This window comes from Microcebus murinus, chromosome 5 (genome assembly GCF_040939455.1).
Source record: "Microcebus murinus isolate Inina chromosome 5, M.murinus_Inina_mat1.0, whole genome shotgun sequence".
Taxonomy (NCBI): domain Eukaryota; kingdom Metazoa; phylum Chordata; class Mammalia; order Primates; family Cheirogaleidae; genus Microcebus; species Microcebus murinus.
Window position 1 is genome coordinate 16,061,728 of NC_134108.1, and position 7,673 is coordinate 16,069,400.

The 7,673-nt window shown below is 42.0% G+C and overlaps 1 long non-coding RNA gene across 1 annotated transcript; it reads left to right on the forward strand.

Moving 5' to 3' along the window:
• The first annotated feature begins 1,606 nt into the window (after nucleotides 1–1,606).
• On the forward strand, nucleotides 1,607–3,221 carry LOC105868644 (uncharacterized). The gene is made up of 3 exons (XR_001152835.2): nucleotides 1,607–1,664; nucleotides 1,960–2,222; nucleotides 2,739–3,221. It is a non-coding gene; the product is annotated as an uncharacterized LOC105868644 (long non-coding RNA).
• The last annotated feature ends 4,452 nt before the right edge of the window (nucleotides 3,222–7,673 follow it).

Here is a 7,673-nt window from a genome sequence, read left to right on the forward strand (position 1 = left end):
GCATATTCTATAGCATCTCCTTTAAACGCAACATAATTAAAAATTTTTTGTATACCGCCGTCAACTGTCAGAAACTACTTTTTTTTTTTTTTTTTTTGAGACAGAGTCTCACTTTGTTGCCCAGGCTAGAGTGAGTGCTGTGGCGTCAGCCTAGCTCACAGCAACCTCAAACTCCTGGGCTCAAGCAATCCTCCTGCCTCAGCCTCCCGAGTAGCTGGGACTACAGGCATGCACCACCATGCTCGGCTAATTTTTTCTATATATATTAGTTGGCCAATTAATTTCTTTCTATTTTTTTTTTTTATAGTAGAGATGGAGTCTCGCTCAGGCTGGTTTCGAACTCCTGACCTTGAGCAGTCTGCCCGCCTCGGCCTCCCAGAGTGCTAGGATTATAGGCGTGAGCCACCGCGCCCGGCCTGAAACTACTTTTATATGCCTCTTCATTTTCCTCTATACAGAAGAGATGTAGGACAAAACATTCATGCAGCAAAGAGGACACTGTGAAAAATTTTAAAAATTTAAAATGAGATAGAAATATGGAAGAACTAAAATGCAGTAACTCTTTTAAATTCTTGCCTTGCCTTTCCTCAAACTAAAAAAGGCCCCTTTTGAGAAAGTGGATGATATGAGGCCTCTCCATTGATCTAATTAGAAAAAAAATTCAAGTTCAGAACTGCGATTAAACATGACTTAAATGAAAAACTTTTCAACCTGTTCAAGAGTAAATATAGCTTCTAAATTTCTAATTTTAATATTTCAAAGCTCTAAAAATAGAAATAGATGGCCATTTACAGAACTATTTGGAAATTATGCATTCATGTGGGAAATAAAGATTTTGTTTTAACTGAGGAATAACCTGCATATAGTAAAGTTCGTAACTCTTAACTGCAGGTCAATAAATGTCTTTCATACGTCTACACCTGTGTAACTACCAGTCGGATTGAGATAGAGCACATTTGGGAAGTCTTCCTCATGCCTCTTCTTGCTCAAAGCCACAGCACTGTCCCGCCTTGTCTGGGTGACTGCTATTCTGATGTCTATTACCATAGCTCAGCTTTGCTGGCTCTTGCTCTTCATAGACATGGAAACATACTGCGTGTGCTCTTTTGTGTCTGGCTTCTCTCAGTGAACTTGTTTGTAGGATCATTTGTGCATGATGTGTGTAGCAACAGTTAATCTTTTTTTATTCTCTGTGGTCTTCTGAAAGATAGGTTTCTGCAACACCTCTCCTTCTGGAGCGATATGCACAAGGAGCAATAACAAACAAACATCAGCATTACTTTATCATTAACGGAGCATGTGCCCAGTAAGACCTCCTAGCCCACAGCCCTGTTCCAGAGCAGAGCTCTGAGGAGTCTGAGCCGGAGCACACGGTGGGTCAGGTTCTATTTCAGCTTCTCTCCTCCCACTGCAAACCCACAGCTTGGATTTGACTGTCACCTGGCCAGCCTCATGGACCATGACCCAAATGCTCCGGGAAAGGGCGGTGATGCTGGCCTGTCCTGGAGAATGGGTCCTGGGCCCGTTACCTCCCCCTTTATGTGGAAACGAAAATGTCATAAAGGGGAACTGCATCTGACATTTTAAAATCCAGTGATCTCTCCCCAGAACACGTGTGGCCTGGTCAACGTTCATGTTTGGAAGCTGTCTCAGCATTTCCACGTGTGGGTGATTGGGAAAGAGGGAGATAAAGAGGCAAAGGTCAGGGGAGCCCGGAAGGCCCTCTCTGGCTCGTGTAACCCTATGTCATTTACACTTATTTTTAAAAGAGTATCCGTTCTGTGACTCTTGAATGTAGAATGAAGTGTTACCTTTTGTACTTTCACAGAACCTGAGTCCTGGGCTGTAGTGGGGAAACCGAGGCTGCAAGGAGGGCCGGGCTGAGTCCAGTCCCGAGGCTGATGAGCTTCAGGGCTGCCTTGGGCCACGCGCTTAACCCCTCTCATTCCTCACCTGCAGAACGTGGCGGCCGGGCCAGTGGGCCTCCGGGCACATGGGGAAGCTGTAAAGACGGCGGATTACAGACCATGCAAGACAGTACATTTTACATCTCCATCCTCTCCCCCACCCTTTTTTGATTGAGCATCTGTGAGACCTGCTAATTCTTCTGGAGATTTCTGAATATCCTGTCTTCGCCCAGGTTGGGCAGTGCTAGATGCCGGTTCTGACTGTGCAGCTATTAACTTCATGCTGAGGATCTTGTTTTAACGTATTCAAATGAGGTAACGTGGAGATGAAACGTTCTGAGAGATGAGACAGAGTGGCAGGTTTAAGCCCCCTAACATGTGACATATTCCTCAGAGAGTTGAGCCGCTTCCTTAGGCTTAGAAGAGCCCACACCCATGCTGCGTGTGTGTGTGTGTGTGTGTGTGTGTGTGTGTGTGTGTAAGGGGGCGCTAGGGACAGGCTTTCCATGTCTGCGCTGTGGTCACATGTGGTCAGCACTTCTAGGGCCATTTATGGCTTTCTACTTGTACATTTTTCTTGCTTTTTTTTTTGGCCACTTTCCTGAAAAACAGGCTGTGTGCTCGTCCCGCTCCGCCTGCAGCTAGGAGATCAGTGCTACTCAAAGTGTAGGGGAGTCATCACAGGAGCTTGTTGAAATGCAGACCTCAAGCTCTGCTCCCGGAGATTCTGACTGAGAAGGTCTGGGGTGAGCCCCGAGGATCTGCGTGAGTGATGAGTACTATTGTTACTAGCATTATTGACACAATTATAATTATTTGCATTATTGACAGGATTCTGGGACTGGAGGTTCAGGGACCACGCTGGCCCATTCTGGAAGCTTCTGGAAGCCCTTTGAAGGCCTGGCAGGCTGGCCTCCTTCAGTAGCACTCTGTCCATGTGCTGTGGGTTGTCAGTGGGGAAAGAACAGAGTCATTTTAAAGGAGCATGGATCCTAGGCTCTAGCATACTTTTTTCCCATCTGGCAGACAAAGTTTATGACTACTATGCAGACAGGTGGGTGCAGGATACCACATTCCTAGATTCCCAGAGAGGAGGACACTTTTTTCCAAGAACATTATCGGGTGGAAATGTGAAAAATTCACACAACTGCCAAAACAATGGATCTTCATGAGCCCAAATATTCTGAATATTTGAAACCATCAGAATGATTTATTAAACTTTTCACTTCCCACGGACGCGCTCACTGGGTGTTATGCAGACGTAGATCTCACAGCCAGGATGGTGTCTGTTGAGAGGAGGATTCAGTCTCCACCAAACTCAGCCCCACTTGTGTTTCAGCAGCAAACCACTCTGACTGTGGCAATTTTCATAGCAGGAAAAATTTTAGATGATTGTGTGGTTTCTAGCTTTGCTCTTTTCCATTTTACACGTGAAATGTTTGGGATCAGATTGGTTTTCTTTCAAACTATGGTCCAAATTAATTTATACTGACGATTAAAAAGAGAGAGAGAAATTGCTACCTTTAAGAGATTTTGACCTCAAGTCCTCTGATATTTGAGACACATTTTTTTTTTATTCCCTGGGTTGCAACCCTTCAGTAGCATGTAGGCGAGTTTCAAGGAAAGGAAAGAGTAATGAAAAATCTAATATAAAGGCTATAATTTTCTAAAGGAGCCTGTTTTTTATTAAGATCAAGTGTATGTCAGTCATCTTATATTTTGGGAACATCAACTGAATGCGGGTACTGTAGTGGGTGCTTTTCCGTGTGTGGAAAATTATATCCAGCATAATCAATTTTTCTAGTTCAATAAACATTAAAAAGAAGGGAAATGAAATATTTCTATATCTCATTAGCATAAACAATACAAGAACCCTGACCTGGAAGGCTTGGGCTTAGCCCTGTCTCCATGGGCCTCGTCTTCTTCACAGAAAGAATGGGAGGAATATTTGTCTTAAGTACCACATAAGGAGCTCGTGAGAATCAAATGCAGTGAGATACGCAAAGGAGGTTTTTTTTTTTGTTTGTTTGTTTGTTTTAAGAGACAGGGTCTTGCTGTGTTGCCCAGGCTGGAGTGCAGTGGCTATGCACAGGCGCAATCATAGCTCACTACAGCCTTGAACTCCTGGGCTCAAGTGATCCTGCTGCCTCAGCCTCCCGAGTAGCTGGGACTATAGGTGCATGCCATCACACCAACGATGTGGGAGTTTTATCAAAGAGTAAGAGCAAAATTAATATAGTTTATAATCATAATATAATACAGGGTTTGAATATAGTTTGCAAACATTAAATTCTAGATGCAAGTAGAGCATTCCAGCCTTACAATTCCAATTTATTTCCTTTATTTCAATTCCCTCCAGTAGTACAACAGAATTATTGTATTATTTTGACATGAAGTCTCTATTATATTTTGAGATGGATTATTTGTATCATTTTGAGATGAAAACTGTACAGATGTTTCATCTTCCTTTCCACTTCTTTTTTCTTTTTAAAATCTTCTTTTTAGTAGTAAGCGGCATGTGTCTGGAAGTCTCAGCATAATGTGGGCTTTCAGATACCCGTTGGTCAGACAGTTAAAGGTACAGTGAGCTGTTCTCCGAGAGCTGGGGTGGAAGGAGTTAGCCACACTCACTCGTTAGCGCCCAGAGAACAGGGGCCCAGGACACACTCTCTCTTGCTCTCCTTTTTCCTGCACCCCTTGGAAGTGCACCCATGGTCTGACTGCAGTAATAAATGTGGTCTGCAGTACCTGTCTGGTTCTTCTCTCGCTTTCCAAATTTTAAATCTGACATGAAGACAGAGGCAATCCTAAATGTAAATATGAGTTTTTGATTATTTAAAAATATTCCTTTTCTTTGCTCTCTCTGTCTCTTGCTCATGTACACAGCACCTTTGTGTAAATACACGTGAAACATCAAGGCCCATTGAAAGAAGAAAGAAATTACATAATTATAATGTCCAATGAAGCTGAAATATAAACACTTCAGGATTTATGAGATTTATCAAAGACACTAGCATAATTTTATTCCTTGGGTGCTTTTCATGTTTACAGAAGTAATGTGGTAATCACAGAAGATGTGATAAATATGGAAACACACAGAGAAGAAGCAAATTGCACTTTATCTGCTCTTCAGAGATGACCCTTATTAATATTTTTAGAATAGCTTTCTAGTCTTATTTTCTTTTGGGGTATGTGTATATATGTATGCATATTCCTTTTTCACATATTCACTATTATATGTAATTATGTTGTTTTTTTTCCCCTCTCAAAGGATAAACATTTATTTCTCACAGTTCTGAAGGCTGGGAAGTCCAAGATTAAGGTGCGGGCAGATTCAGTTCCTGGTGAGGGCCCTCTTTCTAGCTTGCAGACTTCTTTCTGTGTCCTTATCTGGTGGAGAGAAAGAGCTTTGGTGTCTCTTTCTCTTCTCATAAGGGCAATAATCCCATCTGGGAGCTCCACCCTCATTATCTCATACAAACCTAGTTACCTCCCAAAGGCCTCACCTTCAAATAGCGTCACATTGGGGGTGAGGGTTTCAATATATGAGTTTTAGGGGGACATAAACATTTAGTCCATAACATTCTGCCTTGGATTCCCCACCCCCCAAATTCATGTCCTTCTTGCATGCAAAATACATTCATTCACTCCATTCCAACAGCCTCAAAAGTCTTGACTTATTCCAGCATCAATTTTGAAGTCTAAAGTCCAAAGTCCCACCTAAATATCATCTAAATCAGATATTACAATTATGTTTTATAGCTTGAATGTTGTAGAGTCTATATTTGACATTTCCCATATCATCAAGCGTTCTTGGTAGTACACTCCCTGAAACAGAGTAGGTGTTGAGTAAACATTTGCTAAGTTAATAAATAGTTTTTAATGGATTTATGGTGTTCTATCATATGAAAATATCATAACTGATTTCATTAGTCAACACTCTGGTCATTTTTAAAGCAGAAATATTATAGGGGAAGTGAGAGGTTATTCATATAACTATGGCCACACTGTGGTGGGAAGAGACATCATTTGGAGAGAAGGCAGGAAGCAGGGTGACACTCTCTGTGGGGCAAGGCCTGGGGGAAGGAATATGGAACTCCCAGTAATGACCATGAACTTTGTGCCTGAACTCTGTTTCAGCTCACTCAAAGATTCACCTATTAAACCTGGAATAATGTGGAAAGAGGGCCCTAAAGTGAATTCAGAGATAGTTATGTGGCCTGAGTCAGCTAATGAGAATGCTTTCAGCTGCAAGAAACAGAAGGCCAACCTAAACTGGCTTAAACAATAAAAATGTACTGAATCATGTGAGTGAAAGTTCAGAGATTGGTCAGACTTCAGTCATGGCTCTACCAAGCCTTCTGCCTTATTTTCCTGTGATGGTCCCAGCTTGGCACTCCTCTATGGACTGATTTCATTCTTGGGCTCATTCTTCTGGAGGTCCACCAATAGGTGACTGCTATTGGTCATCAGAGCTACATGCTCTGTTTATACACAAATATATATTCATAAGAAAGGGAACAGGAGAGCATATCTTGGCATATCTCATAACAGAAAGGAATACTTTCCCCTGAAGCCTCCAGCCAATTTCTTGTATGTTTCATCGGCTCCAATGGACCTAGACATCTCCATTCCTCAGCCCGTTGCTGACACGGGGGATGGGAATGGGATGACCATGATTAACTCACACTAACCAGCCAGGATGAAGCAATTGTTGGTATGTGTAATACATGTCCGGGTGACAAACAACCACAAAACCCTAACAATAAGCATCGATGTAGCTCATGTGTCTGTGTCTTGGCTGGAGGTCTTCTGGTCTAGGCTAGGCTCCCTCTGCTCCACGCAGCTTCTCCTCCTGGGACTAAAGGCAAGTTCTTCTCACGGTGAGAGCAGCAGAGAAAGAGGGCAAGTGGAAGCACACAAGGGCCCCTGAAGGCTTAGGCGTGGAAGTGACACAGCATCCCTCTGTCTCATTATATTGGCCAAGGTAAGACACATGGCTAACCTCAAAGTCAAGAGGAGGAGAAATACACTTTGACTGGTGGAGTAATGCCAAAATCACATGGCAAAGGACGTGGGCAGTACTGAGACTAGGGTGAGGGATGTGAACATTTATCTTCAGTGAGAAGCTTTAGGGGGAGCCAAGATACTTAATCAAGATAAATAATATTTTCATAAAATATTTTTAAAAAAATCACAATTAATGCAGAAACATTTGTGATGAAAAAAATACCAACATTTTAAATAAAGACAGGATCAGGATAGGGAGGGGTGAAGAATTAGGGCCAAGAACTCAATCTAGTGTAGGCCACCGAGCACAGTGCTTCTTTGCTGCTTGTTTCCTGCTAGGTCTGTCTGCACCTCAAGTATCTGTTTATTCTGGAAGTCTCTAAGAAATTGAGTAGAAATAATCTCAAGGAAACACCCTTAAGAATAAAATATTTCTTAAATTTTTTTGGTTAAAAAAAAAAGAAGACAAAAGAAAAGAAAATAAAGTTCCATTCAATGGTTCTTTTACATTAATTCATTTCTTGTTTTCTAGTGTAAGAATTGGCACAATTTCCATAAGAATTAGAATTAGTAAGGTAGGTCTAGAGACTGAGATTCAGAATACTTTTAGATTTTAAATGCAGTGCATGTTTTGACAAAGTGCAGCTGAAGTCTTTTTGGATCCGATCACAAGTTATGCTATGGGTGCTTAACTTTTTATAAATGAGATAGGCCTAGGAATCCGAGAGCGTCCGTTTGTGTGGGGAGGCCTTTCTC